We start from the raw sequence: 16,191 nt of genomic DNA, 5'->3' as shown, positions 1-16,191 counted from the left end.
GCATGTGGTCTCCACGCAGGCAGGTCTCTTCCAAGAACACACCACATCCTCTTAAGCTCGAGCTCTGCTGGGAATACACTTAATTTTTGCTCTTTTGAGGAATTACTCATCCAGCAGGGGATCCTTATTGCTTTAGTTCCTTTGGGAATGCAAGGTTATGGGAATCCAACGTGACTTTTGGCACAGCCCTCAGCAAGAGGGTAGCTGCCCTAGGACACACTCTAGTAGATGCTCTTTTTTGCTTTATATTGCCAGGAAATCTCTTTTTTTTCTTCCTGTACGTTACAGTGCCTGGTCAGTAGGGAGGACAAACCTGCTTTTCTGCCCAGCTCCTTGCTTATATAGAATCATAGAATTGCTCAGGTTGGAAAAGACCTTCAAGTCCAACCACAACCTAACCATACAGCCTTAACTCAAACAATCAAATGCTAAATCATGTTCCTGAGCACCACATCCAAACGTTTTTTAAACACATCCAGGGATGGTGACTCAACCACCTTCCTGGGGAGCCTGTTCCAGTGCTTAACAACTCTGTAAAGCTCTTCCTGATACCTAACTCAAACCTCTCCTGGCACAACTTGAGGCCATTTCCCCTGTACATACTTTATGTGAGAAACTGAGGTCCAAAGCTTTTTAAAACACCTTTACCAAAATCAACTATCAAACCCTTTGAATGGTCCCAAATATAAATGCACAAAACCATTCACACACGGGATTTATCAGGCCGAAATCTGAGGCTCCCCTTTCTCACAGATGGGATGCCCTTTTGAGCATTCCTGTGGTACTTCATGGATTTTGGTGCCTCAGCACTGTGTGGCATTATGCGAGCTGTGCGACTACACAGAAACTCAAAATAAATGTTAAATCTCAGCAGAGAATGACTCAGAGTGTGAATGTTGGAGGAAGTGGGTGGAGAAATACCAAGTTTCCACACTAAGTTAGTGGGCTTAGTCATTATCTAGCTGCTAAGAAGCTAAGCCATGGCAAAAAATGGAAAAAAATAGGCTTGTAAAGTGTCACCCTAGTGCCAACTCAGTGAAATAAATAAATCAGATGCCTTGGATTGAAGTGCAGGTGTAGAGAGCAGCAGAACAGGGGTTCTAAATGGACATCTCGTTAGATTAATGATGCTAATCTTGTTGTGGATCTGGGCTGAATGGAGAAAAGTCGCACTCACTTCACACTTATCCTGAGGACAGAGAGAGACGAAAGGTTTGTCTTCATGTGGCAGTGACAAACTGGCCCAAGCTGGCAGCTAGCAACATCTCAATGGCAAATAAATTCTTACAGAAATGTCATTCCAAACTGAAGACAATTTCTGTTTGTACAAAAGAAAGAAAACTTCAGTAAAAAAAAATTCTCAGCATATGGGAGTCCAAAAAAACTCCTTGTTGCTTTCTTCATACCTTTTTACTGGAAAATAAATCCATTGGTTTCTGACTGTGTTTGGCTGCTATTAGCAGACAATGTTTGCAGCACAGATTCAAGGTAGATTTACTTCTGTTTGCATCTAGACAGCCCAATACCCATAGTTCAGGTCTTCCCTGCATAATTTCAATACTTTATACCATTTTCATGTAAGTGATGACAGAATACTTTATACAACATGAAGATACAGATATATTTTAAATCTAAGAGCCATTAAGATGTCACAAAAAAGATAGCAAGCTATGATTTGCCTTTTATTGTCCATCTGCCATCCTTGGGATTACAGTCAATAACAATCTGTCAAACAATTAACGCAGATAATAAATAGCCACAATGTAACCTAACTTGCCAACCACTAGTAGCCACCAGTTGGAAATTAAGGTCCTGAAGCTTTGGTACCACACCTGACACCCAGCCAGATGGAACGAGAACATTGCATGAGAGGTGAGAATTATGAGGAGAAAGACATGCAGCCTTAACGCACATTGAGACACAGAAAACCCCTCTCTGCCAGGTATATGGATGTGGCCAGTATGGCTGATGCATTGCCTTGCAAATGATATAACACTGCAAGAACTGCTGAGATGCCACTGCAAACCTCTGCTCTCCATGTGGCCATGCTATGCATGGTGCAGCCTGGAAAGCTTCTGAGTTCTCTGCTCCCACTGAGGTTTTCCACTTAATTCTTTTAGCAAAGAGAAGAACAGTACAAAGCATTAACACAGTGCATGGAATCTTTGAATAAGGCCTCCCAAATCCTGCAGAATTTGTATTTGATGTTGGGATCTGAAAGGGCCATTGTAGCCACCCAGCCACTTCTTGAAGAGCACAAGTTGCAGAACTGCACCCAGCAATTCTTTCATCAATTCAATACCTTCCAAGCTACAGTGTGATGTGACAATTTGGGAAAATCAGCCATGTATCACTTACACATTCTGGATGGATTTTTGAAATCTATGTTACAATAACCTGGGTCTGTACATGTTCTGCTCCCTGCTGCTTACCTGGGCCAAGCTGGAAATGCCACATGCATGTCTACCTGTGAATAAGTCCATCATTAAAGGCACTGTGTGGAATAGACCTTATTTGGGCCAAACAAAAAAAAAAATAACAAAATTGTTGATATCGCTGCTTTTCTCTAAGCTCTCTGTGGGGTTCTGAGATCTGAGAGAGCATAATTTCTCCATATCCATGCAAAGAGATCAGGGATTACTGTCAGGCCTTAAATTCATAAAGACTTCAGAATTCAGAAGAGGTGCTCGGAAAGAAAAGAGAGTTTGAGCAGGAAAGAAAAGCAGAGGGTTCTATTTTGCAAAGCAGACGTCTTCTTTAGTGCTAGGATCAGACAACACAGAGAAATTGTATGTAACAGTGCACTGGAAAAGGACTGTTTGTCTCTTATCTCTTTATGAAGCACTTAGGCTTCTCTTCAATTATCCAAATACATCACTGAATGCAGACAAAAAAAATCAGTGGCAAATTCAGTCTCCCTGAAATGCTTTTTAATTCTTGACTCCTTGTTCCTGCATCCAAATGCAAGCAGCTGCGACTTGGTGCTGAAAGGCCTCAATGCTTTAGAAACTGATGGAAATGGGGAAGAAAGCCATGGGAGCTGCTCCCTCCTGTGGAGCAGCTGTTGGCAGAAGCAGATCACTCCCCCCCCCCCCCCCCCCCCCCGGCTCAGAACTGCAGCCATGGCACAGGGACCGGTTTTATCATCAGCTCTGCATGATGGCCAAGGGACCCTACTGCCATGGGTGAGCACAGAGCTTGAGTTCCCTGCTTGGAAGGACCAGTACATCCAGGAAGATGCAGCAACAGATGGTAGAGGAAGCATAAGAGAAAGTGCCAGTCACTGTGCTGCGGCAGAATGATTTATTTCACTACAAGAGTTATGCAAAGTCATTGCATTCACTGAACTGTGATGGGAATCGATGGGGCAGTTCATGCCTCTCAAAGCTGGGGCTGATACTACCAGACTGGCATGGGGTTATCAATGCCTTAAGTTTTAAGGTTGTTTTTGCCTTGCAAAAGGATGGAATTAAATTGCTAGAGAAAGAAAAATTCAGATTCTGGAGCAGACTTTCACAGCACAAGACCAATCCTGGAAACTGCTCAGCTGAAACGCCAGGGGCAGGTAAATAGCAGCACACAAGGGCATGGACATCCACTATGGCAGTGCTCACATGCTCTCCTGTATCCTCCTCCTTTGAAGCCCTGTGCTGCCTCTGGTTGTGTTTATTTGTTCCTGAAAACATCCATGCAACAGAAGGGAACCACAGCATCTGCTCACAATGACCAGCTCACGGCCTGCCACAGGTGAGTTCAGGTATCCTCCCCACCTGCAGCTCTTCCTTCGCTGCCATCTCAGCCTCCCTGCTGATGTCTCACTTCATCTCTCACATCACTGAACATCCTCAGAGGATGGTGTCCTGTTCTTATGCCTTTACTATTTAGTTTCTGTGCCTAAGGGAACACTGCACTTGCTGAGCAATCTGGCAGGGAAAACAGAAACAAGTCATTCAGCTAATAAGGAGCCGGAAAATGCAGATATGCAAGCAGCCACCTTCCATCTTTTAGTCCAGCCTATCTTACCACATTTCAGACTACACATGACTCCAAGTGAGACTGGTTTCAGGAAGGCTAACCAATTATATTGAGTACAGGTTATTCTTGTAAACACATTAATGCATCATTACTAATGTTAACCTGGATTTTGCAGGTGCTGCTGAGCCTTATCTGAAGAGCTTCCTTCTAGCAGAAATGTTCTCTGCCCCACACAGTGCATGGGCAGCAGATCCCAATTAGGCTCACGTGTGAACTGGGCTGGCTGGAAGGAAGGCGAGGAAAAAACAATTCCTGTGAGTTGGAGTGAGGCACTGTGGTTTTTAATTCATTTTTCAGTTATTCTTTCCTCTTCCCCTCCCCTTTCTCTTTCCTTCCTGGGCAGCAGTTAATCAGCACCTTTGAGTATTCATTCCTTCTACTTCAGAAAATCTATAGAAAAGTAGAAGTACGGATGGAGGAGAATAATAAAAAGTAAAATATATGACGTTGTCATACCTGTGCCCAGCAGCATAATTTATAATATATTCCTGCTCTTGTCAGTCACAAACTTGCAAATTTAGAAAGAAGTGCAGGTGGCAGAATTGGTGAGAATTTAACAAAAACATCTCCTCAAGACCTTGTCCTGTAGTCTTCCAAAACATTCTAGGCAGAGTTAACAGACATACAACAGAAGGAAAAGTTATATGCAAAGGAAAGTTATATGCAGACTCTCACAGTGTAGGTGGCTTGGTGGAAGGAGTGGAGGCAAATGCATACATACATAGACATACACACTTGTGGTTGTGTAGTGGGAGCTCTGACAGACCTCTGGGACAGGATGCGAAAGCAGGTGCAAGACTGAAAAAGTCTCGAATGCTGACTGGGGAGGATTTCAATTATTTTGACACTTATGAAATGAAATGGAATGAATTCACAGAAGATGTTTGTTCTTGGGAAAAGTCAAGAGCTGTCTCAGTGCTCAAAGTGTCAGACAAATGCCAGAAACTGCTCTGAAAGGAACAAAAACTCTGTTTCTAGGCCTTCTAATGAAAAGATGTGATATTTCTTGTATCAGATGTGACATTCGGTGATGAGGTGGGCCAAAAAAACCCCACTGGTGAATGGGAAGATTTCCATGATTTGGAATAGAGTATTTCAAAAAGCAACATTTGCCCTCACATCAGGAAGATAAACATTACTACTACCTATTTGCTAGAACTGCTACTAAATAAACAGCTTTTCTTTGGAATCTTTGAAATAAGTTTGTATAGAAACACAAGCAGAGAGTCTGGCACTGCATTACATCAGCTTTCCTGAGTGGAAAACGTGGATGTTCACCAACGTCTTTGCAAAGCAGGGAACAGTCAATGCAATGACACTTCTCAAAGAAAAGCATGAACTGACAGAGCACTGAAGCTCAGGTTCTGTCTAGGAGCAGCTACGAAAATGACTAAGCTGAAAGGTAAGACTTAGACATTAAGTAAGAACAAGATTTAGATGGTCAAACATATAAATTCACTAAAGAAATGACTGCCTGAAGACTGGAAAGCAGCTAGCTAACCCCAGCACTTAGGGAAAGTTCCTAGGTGCATGCTTAAAAAAAAGAAAGATCAAAAAACTTTGCACCATTTTATAGAGAAAGTTCACTGAAACCTCTTTGAAGATCAAATAGAAAAAAGTACAGAGGAAAGTGTACAGAATTAAACACAGTCAACAAGATTGCAGAAAAGAAAGGTCAGGCCTCAGTAAGTTTTGCAAATTCTTCAAAAGCATGAATTGCCCTAGGGGTTGCAAGGACCAAATGTTCAGGTTTTCATAAAGACATTACCAAAGGCATATCCTGGGAGTATATGTCTAAAGTGTGAAACTATAGAGTCTGAAAAATTTTAAGCAGATGCCATTTTACAGTGCTTTCCTCTAAACTGGGGGAAGAAGCAGTCACTGCCTTCAGCAGACTGACAAATGGCAAGAGACATGGAAGTGGGAAGCTGTACTCTCCAAAGCCTAAACAAATATAGTAGCAAACAAATACCTTAGCAGTGCACAGAGTGTTCTTCTAGACTTTAGAAAAATCAGTGGATTCAGTTTTTAATGGAGTTTGATAGGCTGTGGGATTTGGTATAAAGACCTATGGCCCTCTATTGATCATGAGCACAGCGATCAATGTTTATCATATAGAACCTCAGAGCTGTGATTTCATTCATTTTTTTTTCCCCCTCTTGTACATCGGATTGTGGCAACAGCAAATTCTAATTACGTTATAGCCTGAAACAAAATTGGATCATGCCAAGTACATGGTCACAGAATCACAGGAACACGGGAGTTGGAAGGGACCTCACGAGATCATCGAGTCCAACCCCCTGCTAAAGCAGGTTCCCTACAGCAGGTCACACAGGCAGGCATCCAAATGAGAGTATCTCCACAGAATGAGACTCCACCAGCTCTCTGGGCAAACTGTCCCAGTGCTCCATCACCTGTATCATAAAGAAGCTCTTCCATGTATTAGTACAGAACTCCCTCTGTTCAAGTTTTAGGCCATTGCTCCTTGACCTATCACTACACGCCACCAAGAAGAGCCTCATACATTTTCTTCCCACCTCTCTTTAGATAATTATAAACACTAATCAGATCCCCTCTCAGTCTTTTTTTTCCCCAGGCTGAACAGACTCAGGTTACTTAGCCTTTTAACAAAAACTTTCAAATTAAAACAACAGATTTTTTTTTATTATTTTTTAACTGAGTGTTGGGTGGGATGTTTCAACAACTTTAAAAGCAGTTTTTCTAGAAGATTTTTACATGCCTTTACATGACCCCCCCTCTCCTCCCCCCCCCGCTCCATCGTGTAGAGATTTTTGATGAATTGGCACTTCTATTTAAACAAAAAACATGTTGGTGAATTCTCAATCTGTTCCGTACAAAAAATCACAAAAGCCTGGGTGGTAGCCATGGCATCTGTTATTAGAGCCTAGCCTTTGACAGACATTTGTTCATAGATTTCTAGACATATGTAGAAATGTTGAGTTCATCAAATGCAGGAGGAATAAACCCAACAGAATCTAGAAGAGCGAATGGCAGACTCTAAGATGAAAACATGTCCCATACCAGGAAACTGCAGAAATTTAGGGGCTGACAATGCTTCCATTTTACCTGACAACTTTCTCCCCACTGGCATCTGGGTGAGGGATTTCATTGACTCATGGGATGTACCCATGAACCAACAGAGAGATGGTCCAGCTGGTCCTTAGACATCTATTGCCACGTGTTCTGGCTTGCAGGGTCACTATGAGCTCCTTAAAGATTTTGCAGAAGGCAAGCAGTGGTGTTTGTCATGCCATGGACACAGTGGACATTGGGAGGTGGGTGGGAAGGGTAAGGATTTTGGGGGTTGAAGATGGTCTTCCACATGCTAAATCACCAGCTGACTGAGGTCACAGAGTAAGAAATAGGAACACACTTTCAGAACATTAAACAGTGTTTTTAAATGCTGAGATTCACAGATGGCAACACTAAGTGAGAGAATCTCAAATAATGATGTGCTCCTTAAAGACAGACTAAAGAATATTTAATTATAATAATAAAACAGATCATTGGACAAAAAGAAGTCTTTATCTAAAAAAGACTCTCATTTATGTTTCAAATATCTCCAGTGCAAATACTTTTCTTCGTAGAAAATAGCGCAGAAATAATTTTGAGAATTATTTCCAAGCCATTTGCAGTTGGAGAAGCATCACATCAAAAGATCCCAGTGGGTGACCTCTTAACCTGGCTTTTTCTTAGGAGAAAGAAAGTAAAGCTTGCAAAATAAAACTTGCCAGCAAATTCCCCAGGGAGCAGGAACTGGGAAGAAATGAACACTGAGAAGAGCAGTGGATCAGCCCAAGAACATGGCTGTCTCTTCATTGACCTGAGCTCCCTGGGGCTTTGCTGCTGCCCTGACCAGAGTGAGCTTGCTGCCTTTCTCCCTTTGCCTTGTAGATCAGTGTGAGGAAGTAAACAGGAATCCTATTTGCAGAACTCAAATTCATGCCCTCACATCTAAAGGAAGCAGACTGTGTCCCATTTACTCCAAGGGGTGAGTGCTAGGAGGAATGGAAAGCACTGGCTTTGGTTTATGAGCACCCATAAATGACCAGCCAACCTGCCCAGCCCAAGCATCACCAGCACATTTATCTCAGAGCAAAAATGTGGCAGAGTTTCCTGTCTGCACTGTGTTATGCCCCACAGGAGATGGAAGGAGAGGAGTCAGCCACACAGCAGCTATTTACACAAGAGCCTTTGGGCCAACAATGAGGTCCTGTTTTCCTGTACTTCTGGCCCCACTGCCCACTCCTTGGGGCTCTGCAGCCTTGTGTGCAGGGGGATGAACAACAGCAGGGCAGCCATCTTACCAAGGGCTGCGGTCATCTCCAGTTCTGTACGGGGCCATCATGTGGCCCTCGGGATGTGGGTGCTTCACACCCAGCACAAGCCAGAAACAGGGCTAACCTGTACATCACACCTCTGCGCTCAAAATTCCTGTGGGAGCATTACTGTCATTACAGAAGAAGCACAGTTCCTTTCACCACTATCCACCTCTCCAACTCAGCCAGCAGCAGGCAGTTTTGCCACATTGTCCTCAAGATGACTGGAAGCAGATGGAGGGGGGCACAGAGTCGCCTTCATCTTCCATCTGGCACTGCCTACTTTTAGCTCCACACCTCCCTAGGAGGATTTTTGGTCTCCTGCTCTGCACTGCTTGCTGTGCTGGAGCCATACGTGTAGACTGCGGCCCCAAGCACCACAGTGCACCATGCCCTGCATGCAGCTCAACCCTGAACATTTCCAGACCTTCTATGGAAATTTTTATGTTAAAAATAAAAGCAGGTGATGTATTGAAGACTGCCACACGTGCTGTATTTATGCAGCACATAAAAAGTTATAGGAATTTTTGGTAGCTTTAATAAAATATATTTGAATACATGCGATTGTGGTGCAACATTAGACAATAAAAAACAAAATCTTCTCAGAGGTAGAACCCTGCAGATAAGAATACTCCTTTTTTGGTTGCTATAAATGCAGGGCTACTGCATTGGAGCATCCCATAAGCAAAGAGTTTATCCAGCTTAGACACACACACATATTTTACAAATACTCTCATCAACTTAAGTTCACAATAACAGGATGGGATGCATAGCTTGCATTCAGCAAACTACATTGGTCTTGAAAGGCCAGATTTTATTTTACTATTGTAGTGTGAGTGCATTCATTTGAACAAACTTTTAGTGAGGACAGCTGAAAAGTCCTTATTTACTTACTGCTTTATTTATCTATTTATAAACATTTTTGGAAAAACTTTATGTTGGTTAGTGCTTGCTGAAGATGGGTTCTTATTAAGGGTAAATGGTGATAAAAGCATGCAAGCTTTTGTAATTTTTTTTTTTCATGGTCCACTGGAAACTCAGATGATGAGAACAGTGAAAATAACAGAAACACATGGGTAGAAACAGCAATCCTTCAGGAGCAAACCCAGAGATACCTCCTTATGAAGTCATTTACAGTTCAGAACATCAGAAACGGGGAAAAAAAAAACAACAAACCACCACCAAAAAAACAGTCCCCTGGTCATAAAATATGTAAAGACCTTTCAAAACAATCTCAGAAACAACAAAAGCCCTAGCTGTAACTCTTGAGATGTTTATGAACAAGACTGTATGACAAGATTGACTATGCTAGCAGGCAACCTGATCTGATGACCTGCAAAGTGCTTCCCAGCCTTGTGACCTGTGTCACTGCCTTTATTGATTATCTGCAGCTAGTAATAGGTTTAAATTTTGATTACCACAGTGTTTGACACATGTGGTACTTGTATTGTATTTCTATAGACTAATTAACATGTGCAGTTCTTCAAGGAGATAAATGGACAGGACCAAAACCTTCTCTGCTTATATGGGTAAAGAAGACTGTGTATGCTGCTCTGTTTTTCCCAATTGAAGTAATTATTCTAGATACAGAGGATGCAGTTACTGTCACACAAAAAAAAGCAGAACATTCATGAAATCTGGATCCAAAGTTTGATTTGGCTTTCAGTGTCTTCGTCAGGACTCAATTTCTTACAAAGTTCAGATTCAGAATCCTTTATTATTCTACTTTTTTTTTTTTTGATGGAGTTTTGTTATTTTTACATAGTTTTGACAGGGATAGTTCCACTTCTACATATCAAAATAGTTTCAGAGTGATGTCATCCCACTGATTTAACAGACTGTAGGTTAAGTTTAGCTTAGGTGCTCATTAATAAGAAAAAAAAAGAAAAAATACAGTTTAACTTGATCTTCCATAACACCGAAGCAGAGTTAGGTACACAGACTCAAGTGTCCATGTGCAGGCTATCACTGCAGCACATTTCCACCATAAGGAAAGTAGCTTCTGTGATTCCTTACTGCCCCAGACACACAAATTCATCACCCAGACCTTCCTGTTATAAAACCACACCGCACTGATCTGGAAAGCAGCAACAAACACCATGCAGCAAATGCCCCTCCTCACTTTCCCAAGGTCACCCAAATGCTATGGCACCTCCACACCAGAAGCTTTGCCGGAGCCTGACTTGGTTTTGCAGAAGAAGCTGGCATGCCTCCACACATCCTCCAACTCACAGCCACCTTTGTTAGCAGGGGACGAGCCTACTCTTTTCTCAAGCTTTTTAAATTTAGAAATAATGTGTTAGCCTTGCCTATAAGAAGAAGAAAACTAAAGAAAAAGAGGACAGGCTTTGACTTAAAGAACTTCAAAGTGTGAAACTGTGCTCTCAGCTAAAATATGACATAAACCTTAAATTTTTCCGAAAGTTGTGCGGTGCTTTGGCTGTGTTAGCCCAAACAGACCCATCAAGACTTGGATGGAAAATGCTCCTAGATAAAGAAAAAAGGACAGCATCTCTGGAGGGCCTTTTTCTCCTCGTTAAAAACATTAGTCCACTTTCAATATCGTGAGTCAGAAAATTATGTTTTGTCCAGGTATGCAAAGCGCTGCCCGCACTGCAGGAGATTTCAGTTAAACTTCAAGAGCTATTCAAGTTTTAATAGCACAAATACATGTAGCAACATTTGATTCTTAGTAACAATTCTTGTACAGTTGTCAGTTCTTGGCCAAGGCCTGGTGCCTGGCTTTGTTGTAGATTTTTCTGTCATGGGAAAGATCACACAGCACCTCCCAGCATTGAAAAAGGAATCTGGACAGATCTCTTCTGAAATAAGGAAGATTTACACCCATTTTCTTTTTCCCTGCATTGAAGGCACATGAGAAATCTCACAAAGATCTGAAGGTTTCCTCAGTGCAACTTACCCTTTTGTTGCAAATTCCTCATTTGTCACAAAGAGGCATTTGTGAACAATGGTGAACATCTTGATTCAGCTCATTTGGAGGAGCCCAATTAATTTCCCATGTTAGGGTTTTTGTTTGTTTGTTTGTTTCAAATACAAGGGTACCACAGACTTCAAAGAGCTCATATTGCCAAACCATGCCTGCAGGTTCCAAAGCTTTTTTTTTGTGTGGGAGAGGGAAGAGGAGGTGGGAAGCCACCAAACTGCTCAACCATGGCACAGACAGAGCAAAGCTACATGTGATCACCCTATGATTCGCCTAGGATCAAGATAAATGAAGCCGGAGTACCCCTGAAGACTGAAACAAATGGTGCCAGATGATGACTGCTAGATGTGCCAGGAAGTGAAAAGAAATTGAACTTCGTTATATGATCGTTTCTAATGTACATAAGCGATGTTACGCGATGGCTGGTTGGGCGACCCACAAATGAAGAAGGATTGAGGGAACTCTTGCTGACGGCCAGTGAGGGGATCTGGGCTGAGCAATGTCAGACAACGACTGCTCGGCGGATATTTGGGGAATGAAGATGAACAACGTCAGAGGGAAACTGCTGAGGAGATGTAAGTCAAACAAAGATAAATAATATCCGAGGATTATTACAGAGACTATGCGGGGGAATGAAGATTAATAAAGTCGGTCAGCTGCGAGCAGATATTAGACAAACAAAGCTGATAGAGCAAGATAAGAAAGATATACGGCACACGTGATGCCTACAAAAGGCTCCTTTAAGTTGGGTAAAGAAAAGAACAACTAATCTTCTCTCACTACAAGCAGATTTTTGTTTTCTCGCCCTCTTATTTTCTGCACAGATTTCCACTTTGCTCCTAAAATCTGCTAATTTTGATAATTTCCTTTCTCATTTGCACATTTGCCCTCAGATATTTACATATTGCCATATTTGGCCAGGGAAAGACCAGAAGTTTGGGTGTAGATCCTTGTCCCTCTACAGTAGTGTCATTGTATTACAGCCATTACGGAACAAAAACTCTCTGACATGATTAAGGGTGAAATTTGGCTCAATTAGCTTTGGATAGAAGTAATAAACACCAGGAGATACTTGGAGAGAGAGAAATGCAAAATAATGGTACCTTCTTAGAGGAAAAAAACAGAGAAGTTAATTACCATAATTACAGATGGCTCCAAAACAACTTAGTGGAATTACATGGCCCATCACTGAGATTGGAGTCACCAGCCCCTTCCAACCTCAGGAACAATTATAGCACTACTTGTGGGTCCTCAGGGTAAAAAGGAAATCTGTCATCCTAAAAGAAACAAACACAAAAAAATAAAAAAAAAAAGAGGAAGTCATGTTCAGTAGATGTTAATTACACAAAAAAATTACAAAGTTGTTAACGATGAACAGATTCTATCTTTGTCCTAAAATTATATAAGCAGTAAACAAAAGCCTTTCTTGTTGCATTTTCTCAATACAGAAGCATGTTTCCTAACTAGCTCCATTATAACTGTCTCCCTCTTTCCATAATATAAAATTTCCATGGTAATTTCATTGATACACTTGGAATTACTCAAAACTTAACTTATTCTTTAGCATGAGGATTCATGTGTAGTGTGTCCTTGAGATCAAAATGTAGTTCAAACTATATTTCTGCACTGTAATAAGTGAACATTAACGAGTTTCCATTAAGCCTTTAGTGTCAGACTGTGAGATTACTGAGATGCATGAAAAAATGCATGAAAAAAAAGACTTGCACTGTTTTGTGAACTGTTTTTTTTTTTTTTTTTTTTGTTTTTTTTTTTTTAGGTTAGGAAACTTACTGGGAGATTTGGGGATGAAATATGAGTTTTCTTGCCATGTACTTGTTCACTTAACCAAGGTTGGCTTTGATAGGTCTGCAAAGCCTGTTACTTCAAATATTAGCTATGGACACAAGCTTATGGGGCAGGACACTTAGCAGGTTAATCTCCTCCTATTAGCAGTATGTAAAAGTATATTATTTTCTTTGTAAATAAGTGATGTGTGTTTGCTATATTCTACCAGCACTGGAGACATGACGCATCAAGAATCATCTTTGCTTTTCTTACCGAGTCCACACAAATTCAGAAGCATGAGATTATAAGGTCCCAGATTTTAGGCTTTAGAATTTAGTCTGAATGAATCTGCACTAAACAACCCAGATAGAACATGCAGTTCTATTGTGCAGACTAGATTAAACTGAAACCAGAAATAGCTCTATTAATCGTGTATGGGCAAGAGGAAATATCTGCTATGTGCATGTCAGAATTTGTCAACAATACGAGGTCAGGACAGAAAATGATTCAATTATATATAATCAGATGTCATGTACTGAACTCTTAAATTTAACAACCAAAAAGAGGACTATAAATGGCGTACAAAATAACAGAGGGTTCTTATTGGCTGCCCAAATGGGCGACTTTGGGTTCGCCAGGTAATTTCATCTGTTATTTAAGGAAGGGCTCTGAATTGCAAGGTTTCTCACCACAGTATGCCATTCTGAGAGTAAGTGCGTGGCTTAGTTTAGAGGTTTTTGGGATAGAAGAGCTTATTATCATCATCTAATCTGACCTTCCACTGAACAAGTGGAAACACTGCACCTCAAGAGAAGAATATGATTTGTACTCTTATAGATCATCATCACTGTGTTGCTTTTTGGACTTAATTGGTCAGTATTTGCTGTAGGAAAATAGTTCAAAGAATAGAAATTAGAAAATAATGAAGAGAGGCCATAATGCTTGTACCATGGTGGGATGAACGCTGCAAACGAAGGATAATCGAATATGGGATCTATATGAGGTCAAAACTACATGGAGTCTACATTTACCTTAACAATACAAACTTATTGAGATAATCAATAGTTGCCCTGGAGCTTTCCTTGTGATTAGAGCTCTTAGCTTCTCAAAGCAGAACAAGGACTGCCCCCCATAATATATGTACAGATTCAAAGATGTCTTCAACTAGGAAGTATATTAATATGAAAGAATACAGAATGGGGATTGTAGGTGAACTGAATGCAGAGTTTCTCATTCATTCATTCCAATCCAAATAATATCTTCTTAGAATCCACGCTGAGATTCTATCAGCAATGTAGAATGCAGCCTTACACCATGAATTCCATCACTATTTGGGATGAAACAAACTTCTAAATTTCTCTTCACACAAGTACAGACTTAAAATCTTTTTCCTCCATTCTCTGTCTTGTAAGATTACCCAAAAGGCATGCATATCCACACTCCCAAAGAGGGAGCAAAGAAAAGCTTTAATCTTGGCCTAATTAAAAGGAGTCATCCTTGCCAAGGCTGTTTTTCATTTTCTCATTGTTACACTATTTATCTCTTAAGGACTTTCCTTTTCTTCCTCAGCACAGCTGAAGTCTGTGTAAGATGAACTTTTGAACTTCTGTTTCATAAAAAAATAAAGAAGCTTAAGATATTCTCAGCTTCACTACAGGGAAGATGAGATACTTGTCTCAGCGCTACATGACCTACCCAGAGCGAGCCTTAGTGAGGTTTCTGCCCTGAACAAAACAAAGAAGTAAAAGAAAGTAAGACAGGTTCAGGATGCAGTGGTTGAAATAAGATGGATGAAAATCCATTAAAATGAAAATGTCTTTTGGAGTTACTGCCAATTCATAATGATAAAAAAAAAAGTTCACATTTGGGCCAACAAAGATTATTTTGTTCTCTTTCTTATCTTGCTATTCTGCAGACTCCTAAAAAAACCAAACCAAGCCAAACCTCAACCCTCCAAAAGCAAACAGCAGCAAAGTGTGACCTTGAATAAGCTAGGGGATGTGGTCTGTTCTTTTAGAAAAATGATTCACTGTACATGTGAGAAATATTTCATTGTACATCTCTGAAAATGAGAATTATCTTCTGCAAACAAACCTGCAGTTATATCAACAAGAGGAAGGAACATAATGCTGTCGGAAAAGGAAAGGTTTACACTAAGAGCGTGAACTGCAAGAAGCAAGTTACACTCACTTAGTCCAGTTATTATAATCTATGTATAAGCTTATCATGAGAACAAAATCCATGTAATTGTTAATGTTATCATGGAAAGAGAAAGCCATTTGTTACACAGAGATGGAAAGAGAATGGGTGCATTCAGATGGCGCTGAGAGTCAGTTATGTGGACAGAAGCCTTTATCTTCTGATCTTAAAGAATAGCTGAGCACAAAATTGTAATAGCCAGCACACTGAGCACCTAGAAAAACACAGTCATATATACACAGGGAAGTACATTGTGCTCACATTACTTTTTCTCTACCGTCTCCCACGAGGATCCAGTCATCACTAAACCTAACAGTCTAAGACACATTAAAGACATTTAATACAATAAGTACAAATAGATGGGAGCACACAACTGCTTTGGACATTTTAGGCCCAAAACAACCTGAGGAAATACTATGGCTGAATGCTCTTGAAGGATGTTTTCAGTGTGAGAACAGATTAAAAACTCTTCTCTATAGAATACAATTTTTGGTACACACAGTATCAACACATGTGGAAATAAGGCTTCAATTTCCAATCTTTAAAAAATATTGTCTATGCATAAAAAGAAATCACAAAACCACTGATACTTCTCATGATTCCCTTAGAGACACTTTTAATTTTCCTAAACCCTCCCCAAACTCCAGCAACATAGTGCTATTATTCACTGTGCTATGCATGTCGTGATTATCACACTCGTTGTGGGTTTCATTTGACAAAGGAATAAATGATTTTCTAATATTAATTAAAGATGATTGGTGATGGAAAACAGTATCCATGTTGCTTTTCACACTGATGAAGCAGACTGCAGACATTCAATTTTTCTACCAATTTGAAAAGAACGGCCAAAGTAACTCATCAATAGATACCATTCAAAAGGCATTTTAA

This window comes from Tympanuchus pallidicinctus, unplaced genomic scaffold (assembly GCF_026119805.1).
Source record: "Tympanuchus pallidicinctus isolate F22 unplaced genomic scaffold, pur_lepc_1.0 scaffold17, whole genome shotgun sequence".
Taxonomy (NCBI): Eukaryota; Metazoa; Chordata; class Aves; order Galliformes; family Phasianidae; genus Tympanuchus; species Tympanuchus pallidicinctus.
Note: the sequence above shows the minus strand (reverse complement) of the source record.